The sequence below is a fragment of the Cannabis sativa genome, chromosome 2 (assembly GCF_029168945.1).
Source record: "Cannabis sativa cultivar Pink pepper isolate KNU-18-1 chromosome 2, ASM2916894v1, whole genome shotgun sequence".
NCBI classification, from domain to species: domain Eukaryota; kingdom Viridiplantae; phylum Streptophyta; class Magnoliopsida; order Rosales; family Cannabaceae; genus Cannabis; species Cannabis sativa.
The window spans coordinates 85,099,908-85,115,405 of NC_083602.1; positions in this window are offsets into that span (position 1 = coordinate 85,099,908).

Consider the following 15,498-nt stretch of genomic DNA (forward strand, 5'->3'; position numbering starts at 1 on the left):
CATATCTAGGTCCACGTCTGTGTTTGGGATCGGGTCCTAGATTTAGTTCCAGGTCTGGGTGTTATTTCAGGTCTTGTGACACGACCGTGTCTGGGCCCGAGTTCCAGTCTCAGTTTGGGTCTAAGGCTAGGTCTGTGTTCGGCTCTAGGTCTGGTTCCGGGTCCTGGTCACTGTCCTAGTCTTGTTCTAGGGTGCTGGTTCTAATTATGGGTCCCTAGTCTAGGTCTCGGTTCGGGTTTGGTTCTTCGTGTTGGTTCTGGTCCTAGTTTGAGTCCCACATCTAGACGACGACTACTGGTCTGTTCCAGCCCTGTTACCTGAATCCCGAGCCAAGATCTAGATCACTCTCACGGGTCTCAGTCTGGTTCTGGTTCAGGTCCCAGGTCCCATTTCTGAGTTTGGGTTAGGGATCGAGATTCGGGTGCGGTTTTAGGTCCCGACCCTGGTTCTGTGTCCCTAGTCTGGTTCCATGTTTGGGTCTGAGTTTAGGTTTGGGTTCGGGTCTCGAGTCAAGGTTTGGGTTCGGATCTGGTTCCGGCTCCAAATTCGGGTCTAGATCATATTTGGAGTCCGGGTCCTGGTCCGGTTACGGTTCTGGATCTAGGTCCAATTTCAGTTATGATTCCAAGTCCAAGTCATAGTTCCAGTCCTAGTCAACTTCCGGTGTTGGTTCCAGTTTTGGGTCACAAGGTACAGGTTCGGGTCCACTTTTGTGTTTGGGACTAGGTTCAGTTCGGGGTGTGGGTTCGGGTCCTTGTCAGGGTTCGGGTTCAGGGCTGGGTCCCAAATCCAGACACCGACTACAGGGTTTGTCCAAGCCCTGGGTCCAGATCCTGATCCCAATCTCGGGTCCGAGTTTGTTTCCATTTCTGGTGCCGAGTCACGAGCTACATCCTTGGTTCAACCTGGTTCTGTTTCCCAGTTCCCTATCCTTATTCTTGGTCCAGGTCCTGGTTATTGTGTGGGTTTGGGTCACAGTCTAGTTTCGGGTTCGAGTCCTAGTCTCGGTTCGGGTTTAGGACTCTGTTTGGGTCTTGATCTGGGTTCGGGTTTGGGTTTAGGTCCTGAACCAGGTCCTAGTCCTAGTTCGGTTCTAGTTCCATTTGCGACTCTGCGTTCGAGTTTGGGTTTGAGTTCGGTTCGAAGTTCGAGTCCTGGTAAGTTTTGGTTCGGGACAGGATTTTAGTCTAGGTCCAGATCAAGCTGTGAGTGTGGGTTCGCGTCCTGGGTCTTGGTCTAGGTTGGGTCCGAGTCCCAAGTTCCAATCCCGATCTAAGTCTGGATTCAGTTCTGGGTCTAAGTCCTTTGTTCTGATCCTGGTTTGCGTTCTAGTTTGGGTCCGGGTTCGGGTCTAGCTTTGGGTCTGATTCTAGGTGTGGGTGTTTGAGTTCGGGTCCGAGTCTGTGTTTTGGTTTGTGACAAGGTCTGGACCCTGATCTGGGTCTAGGTTCGGGTCCATGTGCAAGTTCGGGTCCCGAGTGCGGGTCCAAGTTTTGGTCTTTGTCAGGATCTCGGTCAAGATCTAGGTCCAGCATTTCGATCTTAGTCTGGTTCTTGGTCCAAGTCTATGTTCCTATCCGAATCCCTATTTAGGTCCAAGTCTGTGTTTTGGATCGGGTCCCAAATTTTGGTTCAAGTCTGGTTCTCAGTTCCGGTGTGGTTACACGACCGTGTCCGGGCCCGAGTTTCAGTTTCAGTTTGGGTCTGAGGCTAGGTTTGTGTTCGGTTCTAGGTCTGGGTCCGCGTCCTGATCACGGTCCTAGTCTTGTTCTAGGGTAATGGTTCGACGATTCTTGTTCAGGTTCTAATTTTGGGTCCCAGGTCTAGGTGTGGGTTCGGGTTTGGTTCTTCGTCTTGGTTTTTGTCCTAGTCTGAGTCCCAGATCTAGGTTCGGGTCCGGATTTTAGTGTAGGTCAAGACAGGCTCTGGGTGTGGGTTCGCATCCTGGGTCTTGGTCTAGGTTGGGTCCGAGTCCCAAGTTCCAATCCCGATCTGAGTCTGGATTCAGTTCTGGGTCCAAGTCCTTTGTTCTGTTCCTGGTCCTAGTCCGGGTCTAGCTTTGGGTCTGATTCTAGGTGTGGGTGTTTGAGTTCGGGTCCGAGTCTGTGTTTGGGTTTGTGTCCAGGTCTCGACCCCTATCTGGGTCTAGGTTTGGGTCCAGGTCTAATTTCGGGTCCCGAGTGCGGGTCCAAGCTTTGGTCTGGGTCAGGATCTCGATCAAGATCTAGGTCCAGCATTTCGATCTTAGTCTGGTTCTTGGTCCGATTCTAGGTTCATATCCGGATCCCTATCTACGTCGAAGATTGTGTTTGGGATCGGGTCCCAGATTTAGGTCCAGGTCCAGGTCTCAGTTCCGGTATGGGTACACGACCGTCTCCGCGCCCGAGTTCCAGTCTCAATTTGTGTCTGAGGCTAGGTCTGTGTTCGGTTCTAGGTCTTGGTCCGGGTCCTAGTCGCGGTCCTAGTCTTGTTCTAGGGTCATGGTTCGGCGATTCTTGTTGAGGTTCTAATTTGGGTCCCAGCTCTAGGTCTGGGTTCGGGTTTGGTTCTTCGTGTGGGTTCTGGTCCTAGTTTGAGTCCCAGATCTAGAAACCGACTACTTGTTTGTTCCAGGCCCCGTTACCCGAATCCCGAGTCAAGATCTGGATCACTGTCACGCGTCTCGGTCTGGTTCTGGTTAAGGACCCAGATCCCATTTCTGAGTTTGGGTTCGGGATCAAGATTGGGGTGCGGTTCTATGTCCCGACCCTTGTATCGTGTCCCTAGTCTGGTTCCGTGTTTTGGTCTGAGTTCAGGTTCGGGTTTGGGTCTCGAGTCTAGGTTTGGGTTGGGATCTAGGTCCGGCTCCAAATTCAGGTCTAGGTCTGATTTGGAGTCTAAGTCCATCTCCTGTTACGGTTCTAGATCTAGGTCCAATTTCAGTTATGGTTCGGGTGTGGGTTCGGGTCCTTATTAGGGTTCGGGTCCAGGAAGGGTCATAAATCCAGACACCGAATACGGGTTTCGTCGAAGCCCTGGGTCTAGATGCGAATCCCAATCTAGGGTCTCAAACTGGTTTCATTTCTGGTGCTAGGTCACGAGCTGGGTCCTAAGGTCAAGTTCGGGTTTGGGTCGGGTACTAGGTCCCGGTCCTAGTTCTGTTTCCCAGGTCCCTATCCTGATTTTGGGTCCAGGTGCTGATTATTTTATGGGTTTAGGTCCCAGTATAGGGTTGGGTTCGAGTCCTAGTCTCGGTTCGGGTTTAGGTCTCTGTCGTGGTTTTTATCTGGGTTTGGGTTTGGGTTTAGGTCCTGGTCCTGGTCCTAGTCCTCGTTCGTTTCTAGTTCTATTTGCGATTCTGAGTTCGAGTTTGGGTTTGAGTTCGGGTCGGAGTTCGAGTCTTGGTCTGAGTTTGGGTTTGGGTACAGATTTAAGACTAGGTCCAGATCAGGCTCAGGGTGTGGGTTCGCATCCTAGGTCTTGGTCTAGGTTGGGTCGGAGACCCAATTTCCAATCCCGATCTGAGTCTGGATTCAGTTCTATGTCTAAGTCGTTGGTTTTGATCCTAGTCTTGGTTCGAGTTTGGGTCAAGGTCCGGGTCTAGCTTTGGGTCTTATTCTAGGTGTGGGTGTTTGAGTTCGGGTCAAAGTCTGTGTCTGGGTTTGTGTCCAGGTCTGGACCTCGATCTGGGTCTAGGTTTGGGTCCAGGTCCAAGTTCCGGTCCCGAGTGCTCGTCCAAGTTTTGGTCTGGGTCAGGATCTCGGTCCTGATCTAGGTCCCGCATTTCAAATCCCAGTCTAGGTCTTTGTCCGAGTCCAGGTTCGTATCCGGATCCCTATCTAGGTCCAAGTCTGTGTTTGGGATTCGGTCCACGATTTAGGTCCAGGTCCGCGTCTCAGTTCCGGTCTGGGTACACGACCGCGTCCGAGCCCGAGTTCCAGTCTCAGTTTGGGTCTAAGGCTAGGTCTGTGCCCGTTTTTAGGTCTGGGTCCGGGTCCTGGTCACGGTCCTAGTCTTGTTCTGGGGTCCTGGTTCGGCGATTCTTGTTCATGTTCTAATTTCGGGTCCCAAGTCTAGGTCTGGGTTCGGGTTTGGTTCTTCGTATGGGTTCTGGTCCTAGTCTGAGTCCCAGATCTAGACACCGACTACTGGTCTGTTCCAGGCCTTCGTTACCCGAATCTCGGGTCAATATATGGATCACAGTGACGGTTCGCGGTCTGGTTCTGGTTCAGGTCCCAGGTCCCATTTCTGAGTTTGGGTTCAGGATGAGAGTGGGGTGCGGTTCTAGGTCCCGACACTGGTTCTGTGTCCCTAGTCTGGTTCCATGTTTGGTTCTGAGTTCAGGTTCGGGTTTGGGTCCCGAGTCCAGGTTTGGGTTGGGATCCGGGTCCGGCTCCCAATTCGGGTCTACGTTTGATTTGGAGTCCGGGTCCTGGTCCAGTTACGGTTCTGGATCTAGGTCCAATTTCAGTTATGATTCCAAGTCCAAGTCCTAGCTCCAGTCCCTGTCAACTTCAGGTTTTGGTTCCAATTTTGGGTCACAGGGTATGGGTTCGTGTCCACTTTTGGGTTTGGGACTTTGTTCAAGTCCGGGTGTGGGTTCGGGTCCTTGTTAGGGTTCGGGAAACGGGCTGGGTCCCAAATCCAGACACCGAATACGGGTTTTGTCCAAGCCCTGGGTCCAGATCTGGATCCCAATCTCGAGTCCCAGTCTCGTTCCATTTCTGGTGCCGTGTCACGAGCTGGGTCCTATGTTCAAGTTCGGGTCTGCGTTGGGTACTAGGTCCCGGTCCTTGTTCTGTTTCCCAGGTCCCTATCCTAATTCTGGGTCCAGGTCCCGGTTATTGAGTGGGTTTGGGTCCCGGTCTAGGTTCGGGTTCGAGTCCTAGTCTCGGTTCGGGTTTAGGTCTCTGTCTGGGTTTTGATCTGGGTTCGGGTTTGGGTTTAGGTCCTTGTCCTGGCCCTAGTCCTAGATCGGTTCTAGTTCCATTTGCGATTCTGAGTTCAAGTTTGAGTTTTAGTTCGGGTCGGAATTCGAGTCCTGGTCTGAGTTTGGGTTACGGTCCAGATTTCAGTCTAGGTCCAAATCAGGCTCCGGCTGTGGGTTCGCATCCTGGATCTTGGTCTAGGTTGGGTCCCAGTCCCAAGTTCCAATTCCGATCTGAGTTTGGATTAAGTTCTGGGTTTAAGTTCTTAGTTCTGATCCAGGTCTGGGTTCGAGTTTGGGTCCGGGTCCGGGTCTAGCTTTGGGTCTGATTCTAGGTGTGGATGTTTGAGTTTCGGTCCGAGTCTGTGTCTGGGTTTGTGTCCACCTCTGGACCCCGATCTGGGTCTAGGTTCGGGTCTAGGTCCAAGTTTGGATCCCGAGTGTGGGTTCAAGTTTGGGTCTGGGTCTGGATCTCGGTCCAGATCTAGGTCCAGCATTTCGATCCCATTTTGGGTCTTGGTCCGAGTCCAGGTTCGCATCCAGATCCATATCTAGGTCAAAGTCTGTGTTTCCGGTCTGGTTACACAACCGTGTCCGGGCCCGAGTTCCAGTCTCAGTTTGTTGGAAATTATTTTACCAGGATCTTAGATCTACTCACAAGTATGTTGATTAACACCCTAAATATGAACTTTCTAAAACGATGAAATAAACACATATAAAGTTTAGTAAACCTTACATTGGGTGCAGCAGAATATAATGACTCCTTTCGTTCAGATATCTAGCCCTTGATTCCTTTCTGTAGCAGAGCATTATCAATATCTGAACCTGGATCTCTTTCTCTGATTCTTTAGTGCTGAAAGTCTTTCTTCACGATCTTCCTCACTATGATTGAGGTATCACTTGCTGTGTGTGGGCACTACTCTAATCACTAAGTATTTCGAAATCTTAAGGAAGAAGAGAGAGAGAGAGTGGGCGGCCAGATATAGAGAGAGAAGGCTCATGTTTTTCTGAATGAAAAGTGTAACTTTCCTGAAGCCTTCACTATCTATTTATAACATTCCACTAGGGTTAGGTTTGAATTATTTGGCATTAAAATAATGAAAATATCAGAGGTAAAACCCTACAAAAGTGGCCGGCCCTATGCAATGTCGATATGGGCCTGACTTTTTGCAATTTTCAAGTTTTATTACTTTTTCATCTGATTTTCTCAAAAACACCAATTTTCTAATTCAACCATTTAAATGCCAATTCTAACTATTTAGTAACTATATATAATTATTAAATAATATTGTCATTTATCATATTAATTAATTGAAACATCCAAAGTATCATAATTAACAAATATGCCCCTAAAACTCTTTCTTTACAATTTCGCCCTTACTTAGTGAAAAATTCACAAATAGACATAGTCTAATTTGAGAATTATAATTGATTAATCAAAACCAATTATATGAGTCTTACAAGCAATATTATCTCAACTAGTGGGGGGACCATGGGTCTATATAACCGAGCTTCCAATAAGCAGATCAAGAATTTATAACCTAAATTCACTGACTTATTAATTCTTCGTTGAATCCACGCATAGAACTTAGAATTGCACTCTCAGTATATAGAATGCTCTATATGTTCCACCATATAGACACATCATTAGTTATCCATTGTTATAATCCTAATTTGATCAATGATCCTCTATATGAATGATCTACACTGTAAAGGGATTAGATTACCGTTACACCCTACAATGTATTTAATCCTTAAAACACTTAACCCCGTATAAATGATATTTCAGCTTATGTGAAATGAGTACTCCACCATTTATTTTCGTTTGGTCAAGCTCGAAGGAGATCATCCTTTACTTACTATTCGCCAAATAGAAGCTATAGATTCCATGTTTATGTTAGCGCTCCCACTCAACTACGCTACCGTGTTCCCAAAATGTACGCATCACCCTGACCCAAAAGTAGGGTTAACTAACAAATCAAAGAACACGAATAGCCTCTTGAGATTGAGCCTAATCATAACAGGATTAAGATCATTTGATCTAGGATCAACTAGGCGATATTGACTTGAATAGATATTACGGTAAGTTTAATAAATCTCTGTCAAAGTTCAATATCGGTCCCTTCCGATGCATACTCCATGCATCCAACCTGAGCTTTACTTTAACACATGTTGTGGAAAGAACATAGCATTTCTCCAAATGCGAGTAAACTCTGTTGTAGATTATCATATCAGTAAAACCCTGTGTCTGATAAATCTAGGAAACTTTATTCACATTGTCATGTTTACTTTCCAATGTGTTGACAACACAATAAACAGGATCAAGTATGTGAAAAGGGTTTCAGATGAATTTATACATTATGTTCATATAATCATGAAATAAATCATGTGAACCATGCAACATTAAATGTTATTTCTGATCTATATCAATAAGTAAATCTGATTATATTGAAATGAGTTTTATTCAGGGCATAAAACCCAACAAACTCCCACTTGCACTAATATAAAACAAAAAGTGCATTTCAAATAATCTCAACACCTTTATATACAAATCAAGTGTAGTAGTAGTAAACTCCTCGTAATAAGATCTGAAAAGTTGAATTAAACACAACCTTTTCTCCACCATTACTCTTCCTTAATCACAAAATCATTGATAATGTGAAATTCCTCTCTATATGTCTACTCTTTTTGGGATACTGGATTCTATACTTTTGGTTAATCAGGAAATAACACTAGTAGTTTAGGCAATTTGTAATGATGCCAAAAATGTATAGAATTTTCCTTAGACTGAATAATTACCTTTCCTGCAACTTTAACATTCAGTCTCTTCTGGTAGACCTAGAGATTTCAGATAGGTTTTTACACTTCTCCAAATCACTATTCCACCCCTAGAGTAATCACCATCTTATCAGAAAGATTTTCTAGCACAAAGGCAAATCTCGAAATCTGATGTGGTGTAGTCTAAGAGTTTTAAATACACCCTTATTGACTAACATATAGTTCCTCTTCTTAATCTTAAAATTTACTTGATTGTCTTCCAATGTTCTTCTCCTGGATTAATCTGATACCTACTCATTACTCCCACTCAACAGCAGGTGTCTGGCCTAAGGCATACTAAAGCATGTCTGAGACCTCTCACTGTTGATATAAGAAATTTTTTCATGGCTTTATCTTTTCTGGAATAGTTGAGGCTTTTCCTTAGATAAAATCTATGCCTAAGAAGTTGTGAAGCTTCTATAGATTGCCATTAGAAAAAAAATACTTTTGCATCTTACTAAAGTAAGTTGCTTGCATTAGAGTAAGTAATTACCCGGTATACCATAAGCCATAGGTTAAGATAAACTCAAACCTATAATACTAGGAACAGGAAGTTTTGTTAAGTCCATTGATTAGACTTATAAAGGAAAATTTCCTTTTATGTCCTTGTAATAGAAAACTTTAGGTTACTCCATGTGAATGGATCAAACTATAGTTCTCTTGGCTTTCTTCTTAGTTTCTTATCTTGACAATCCATTACTTGTTTAAACTCACAATGGATTTTAATCACAAGTGTCTTCCAAGTCATAAGAAGGTGAGTTCCTAGAAACTCTTCCACTACGACAAGGTACCGTGAATTATGTCTAAGAAAACTAAATGGTATTAACCTCTTTGGTTGTGACAAGACAACAGAGGCAGTGGGATCATCATATGTCAAATAAGATGATAGAACACTTTTGGAATCAAGAAAAATATCTCCTTTATTTGCTACTTTATTTTCAGACTTAGTCATTTTCTTAGAAAAGTAGTATTTGTTTAAATAAACACTTTCTTATCTATTGACTATGGGATGGTCCACCCCTAATCACTTAGAATAGCTAACAAACATGCAAACCATGGTTAAGAGTTCTAGCTTTTCTTAAGATTTTGATTAGGTCATCCATGAATTTAGTAATGATTTACATTAAGTATACAACCATTACATAATTCTGAAATTGTATTACCATAGAAGGTCTTAGGCAACAACTAGTAACTAATCATCAATATGCAAATCGAAATTTCTGGGGAGGTAAGTTTGGATATAATTCAAAAAATCAATTTAATGATCTTTGAGCTGCATATCTACTAACTACTTCTCCACCCCTATCAGTTCGCAAGATCTTTAACCACTTACCTTAATGGTGTTCCACCATTGCTAGAAATCAGAAATTTTTCAAACATTTCAAATTTCTTTGCATAAGGTATAATCTAGAGTTATCGTTTTAAGAATACAACGAAAAACTCATATCCACCCCTGAATGGACATCCATCTACGAATGAGATGAACAACTTTCAGTGGATATAGGCATATTAACTCTTTGCAGAGATTGATCTTGTCAAAACCACTATGAACAAGATACAAATACCATAGATTAATAAAAATGTGGTTGTGTCGTTTTGATGACTTAGGTTTAGTTACTTCAATGAGTTCATAGAATAGTGCAAGTGGATCCTGGTCACAGAATATTAAACTCATATTCCATACAGTTTGAAACCAATGATAGAAAATGGTTATTAAACACTTGTGAAAGTGTAACTGTAACGTATTCTGGAATTAGAAATATAAGAAAATTTCTGTTTGGAATCTAAAATTAAAGTCAAAGACTTAAATTTATACCAAATATAATGAGTAATTCTTTCTTGGACCACCACTACTAATTTAACTCTAAGTCTGATTTGCCCATACAAGTAGGAGATTTCTAAGATTGAGTACTTATATCATTGTGGAATAGAATTTCGGGATTATAATCATATGTGTCATTTATTTTCTCATGAGAAAAAAGAGAATGACATGAAATGATTTACAGACCATTCATCCAATGATATGTTATTGAGCTAATTCGAAATGAATAAGCTAAGAGGAATTAGGATAATTTGGTTTATAAATAAGAATCCAACGATGCTTCGATTAACGAGAGTCAAAGTAATCTCATTTATCCAATCTTCTTGTTTCATATCGTAAAAATACTAGTCTAAGGTGTCATCAATTGATGAACAGCTAGATGTTGCATATACAATATTTATCTTTCGAGATCTAACACTATTATGTATGTTTAATGGTGAAAATCCACTAGGGATTTATCTCATTAGATAAACAAACCAAGTTAGACCAACAATGAAGATTCGAAATTAAACTACAACTTAATAACAGAAAATAACATGGTTCAATATAAATTCATACACAATTCAGAAATTATTAAACATATAGCAAGTAGGAATGACAAGTGAAAATACTAAAACATACAATCCTAAATAATTTCCAAGGTTTTCAACAAACTGATATCAGTGTCCCGTTTAGGTGAGAGTCAAAGCTACCATTCATTGAATAGAGTTGTCAGCTCATCTAAAATGTTAAACATTCTAGCAACCTTTTATTCGATCAAGATTGGAATTCAGCGTTGTCCCGTTTAGGCGAGAGTCAAGGCAATTCTATCTTATGAGCTTCTACCATTATTTCATAATTTGCAAGTCAAATATGGTCGCCACCATTAGGGTGATCCATACCATATAAAACACTTACAAAATACTTATCTTTCGAGATTAAACGGTGCGAAATTGCTAATGAACGTTCCTCAATTAGGGAGGATTACTCACTAAAACAAACGCGATGTAAAACCAACAATGGAGATCGAATATCTTAATAATAAAGCTCAATGTTTAAAATGTATTTTCATTATTATTTATAATAAATATATTCATTAAATATCGAATTTAGAATTAAAATTCTAAATTATAATTTAATTTAATATTTATAAAATTATACTTAGATGGTGATTGAAATAAGTTGAATTATTTCCATCTTAGTAGTAATTTTGTTATATAAATATTAAGAAAATTATTTAAGTTGTATTAATTTAAATTAATTTGCAACTCAAAATAAATTTTCATGAGAATATATTTATTGTATTTTGAAAAAGAAAGTATAAAAACTTTATATTTTCGAAATACTTAAATAATGATTACTTAGAAAAATACTTCAAGCAAAAATATCACCTATCTAGATTTTTCTTTGACTAATTAATTCAATTTCTAATAATATACTTTAATTCATTTATTTTAAATTAATCAATAAATGAAAAAATCATTGATTTAAGTTGGTCCAACAATTAATTAAAATAAATAATTAATTTACAACTTAATCTATTTTTCAAGATAAATTCAAAATCATCTTGCATTATGAAATGCAATTTCGAAAATTGATTAATAAAATAAAGAAAAATATATTTTGAAAATTATTTAAAATTAGTTGAAAAAATAAATTTCAACTAAAAATAATTTTCTATTTAATTAAGTGTCATGAAAAAGAAATATTTAAGTATCATGATGAAAATCAACTTAGATATTTAATTTTCAATTTTATTAAATGTATTAAATTCAAGAAATAAATAATTAAGTGTAGACAAGCTTAATTATTAATCTCTAGTTGAATACTAGGAAAATAATATACCCAAAATAAATTGTACCAAAATTAATTATTTAAATAATTAATTTCACAATGTATAATATTTTCCTATTTAATATTAGAAATAATAAGTAGTCTAGAAATAACTATCTAGAAAATATCTTATTTGACTAAGTATCTTTTCCACAAAATTTGAAAAAATATCTTGTTTAAGTTGTTTTAGAAGAATCTAAAAAAAATCAACTTAAATATCTTTCAAATTAGATTTAATTAAATTTAAAATTAAGTTATAACCACTTAATTTGAAAATATTCAATTTTAAGTTAATATTCGAAAAGATATCAACTTAAAAAATATCTAAAGAATCTTAATAACCAGTTCCTAAAATTCCTCAACTTAATTTTGAAATTTTAAATCCAAAAGATATTCAGATTTAAGCTGATTAGTTATAGATAACTGTTGGCCGAGATTTTCGGCAACTAATAAAATATTATAAACTTATTGAGCTGTAAGAAAGCGAGAGAAGGATTTTTACGTGGTTGGGGCGTTAATGAGCCTTAGTCCACGAGTCTTTGTTATTTATGGATGTATTTAGTACAGAGATTATACTTGGGAGAATTTCACCCTTATAAATACAGAGAATGTTCTTGGTGAGTATTTACTCTACTTGCTCATATGCAGCCGAAGATTCTCGATCCCATTTAATGAGCTTTGAGGGGGTATTTATAGTGTTTTTGGTGGGGTAATCCCTAGAATTGTCCTTACAAGTGTATCTGTAAGTATCCATAAAGTTGGGTATTCCCAATGAATATACCATGGGTAATGCATGGTCAAATCCCTAGGTGCTGTAGGGTTTTTATGTGGAATGTCCTTATTGCCTTTTGATTGACGGGACTCTTCACAGTGTAGCCGTCGCTAGACTTAAATGATCATTACTGTGGCGCTGCTGGTTGGAGGTTGTGCCGTCAGACTTTATTGCGTGTAGCAGTCCCAACACGCTTCCTCCCATGCGGCATTTAATGCAACTTGATTGTTCAGGAGAAACCTGACACCTCGCGGAGACGCCTTAGCGTTATATGAGCTTCCGGGAGCACCTTGAGTTCCATGTGCCTTCTCCGGGACCTACGTCCGGGACGTTACCTTATGGCATAAAGACTTAGCAAATATTGTGAATTGCTTGATCCACGTGTCCCTGTCTGATTGGTCCACATATATTGGGAAAAATTAGAAGCAACAATAACTAAATGTCAACTTAAATAGGAATATTTAATGAAAAATTTAAATTAAGCTTCAGAAAGAAGCTAGATGGTTATAATTCTATATTTAATTAAATACAAGAAAATACATATAGTTTAGCTTAGAATAAAAAATTCTTTAAACTATGGTTTTCTTAAATTAATTTCAAAATAAATGAAATTAATTATATTGCTAATCAATTTTATTAGGTTAAACTAATTTAATTAACCTAGTACAATTATTCAAATCAGGCAAATGGGCCTTCACAATTGGGGTGGTTCATGTGAGAGGGTGCTGGGTTCAGTATGTCGTACCCACTTCTATGGCTCCCAACTCTCACACAAGGCCCAAAAGAGAAGAATTTAACCTTAGAATGAACAACTGTTATTAATTGAATAGACCCAAAACTAAATGGGCCTAAAGAAAATCTATCAAGAACTATGATATTTTATTTAGCAACAACAACCTATATGCATCTATAATAAAATTAAACACATAGGCTGACACAGGCACACAATTTGGATGGATCCTATCATGTTGCTAGGTCATATACAGATGAAAGAAGATTGTAAATATACCTGTTACAAATTATTTACTTGACCAAGGGAGCCATGAGTTAAAATCAGATCATTGGATCTGTCAACAAGTTAACCATGGCTATTTGCAATCAAGCAATAATAGGTTTTAAAAACTTACAAACAAGCTAAAACACATACTCCTGCAACAAGGTTAGCTGGATAGTTGGATGTAGGATTTATTTAATTTTAAATAAATAATTTTCGAAAAATTAATTAAATAAAAAAAATTTATTTTCGAAAAATAATAAAATAAAATAAAATTTAAATATTTTCAAAATTAATAAAATAATATTTAAAATTAAACCTACAATTTTGAAAAATTAGGTTTCAACCAACCTCAATATCATTTCAAAATTTGCTAACTACTTTTAAGAATTTAATGTTATTTTATAAATAAAAATTAAAAAAAGATAAATAAATATCTTTTTCAGATTTTATGATTTAATTTAAATAAATAAAATAACAAAATTTAAAAGTTAGCAAAATATCTTACATCTATTTAAAATTACATGATTATAGTTATCTTATCTTAAATTTAAATAAGGTCAAATTATTTTTTAAAAAAATTTAATTTAAAAAATTTAATATCTGACCTTAAATTTAAAAATAAGATAAGATATAATCAAATTTAAAAATAAGATAGATAATTAAGCAAAAAGATAGATATTTACTATTTTTCAAATTCAAATTACACTAATATCATGAATTAAATTTAAAAAATATTAATTAATTTAATTATGATATTAGAATTGAATTAGGAATAGTAAATGTATAACTATAGAACTACACAAAAAATCAGAACTTAAATCCATGAAATAGCATGAAAAAACAAAGAAAAACGAAAAAAATGCGAGCTATACGGACGGTATGTTGTGCATACACGTCCGCGCGCGCTGGTGGGTTGCTTGGGCGAGGAGACACGGCGCAGGGAGGTGACAGCATGATTTCCGCGCGCGTGTCCCTGTTGCTCAATCCCGATATTTTTCGAAACTTCCAAAAATCATAACTAATTCAAATTAAATCGAAATTGAGTTCTGTAAAAAAGTAAATTGCTTCATTTTTTCCATACTATCCAATTAAAATAATTCCAGAAATAGATATTCAATTATGTTTCACGAAAATTCACAAACATCAATCAATCATCATATAACACTCAATACAACATGATACCATCCAAAACATCAAACAATCGTTTTAAAGTCCAAATTTCTTGCAAGCAAATCAATTAACATGACTCTGAGGCCAGTTGTTGGAAATTATTTTACCAGGACCTTAGATCTACTCATAAGTATGTTGATTAACACACTAAATATGAACTTTCTAAAACGATAAATTAAACACATATAAAGTTCAGTAAACCTTACATTGGGTGCAGCGGAATATAATGACTCCTTCCATTCAGATATCTAGCCCTTGATTCCTTTCTGTAGCAGAGCATTATCAATATCTGAACCTGGATCTCTTTCTCTGATTCTTAGTGCTGAAACTCCTTCTTGCTGAAAGTCTTTCTTCACGATCTTCCTCACTATGATTGAGGTATCACTTGCTGTGTGTGGGCACTACTCTAATGACTAAGTATTTCGAAATCTTAAGGAAGAAGAGAGAGAGAGAGTGGGCGGCCAGATATAGAGAGAGAAGGCTCAGGTTTTTCTGAATGAAAAGTGTGATTTTCGTGAAGCCTTCACTATCTATTTATAGCATTCCACTAGGGTTAGGTTTGAATTAGTTGGCATTAAAATAATGAAAATATCAGAGGTAAAACCCTACAAAAGTGGCCGGCCCAATACAATGTGGATATGGGCCTCACTTTTTGCAATTTTACAGTTTTATCACTTTTGCATCTGATTTTCTCAAAAACGCCAATTTTCTAATTAAACCATTTAAATGCCAATTCTAACTATTTAATAACTATAAATAATATTGTCATTTATCATATTTATTAATTGAACCATACAAAGTATCATAATTAACAAATATGTCCCTAAAACTCTTTCTTTACAATTTCGCCCTTACTTAGTGAAAAATTCACAAATAGACATTGTCTAATGTGAGAATTATAATTGATTAATCAAAACCAATTATATGAGTCTTACAAGCAATATTATCTCAACTAGTGGGGGGACAATGGCTCTATATAACCGAGCTTCCAATAAGCAGATCAAGAATTTATAACCTAAATTCACTGACTTATTAATTCTTCGTTGAATCCACGCAGAGAACCTAGAATTGCACTCTCAGTATATTGAATGCTCTATATGTTCCACCATATAGAAACATCATTAGTTATCCATTGTTATAATCCTAATTTGATCAATGATCCTCTATATGAATGATCTACACTGTAAAGGGATTAGATTACC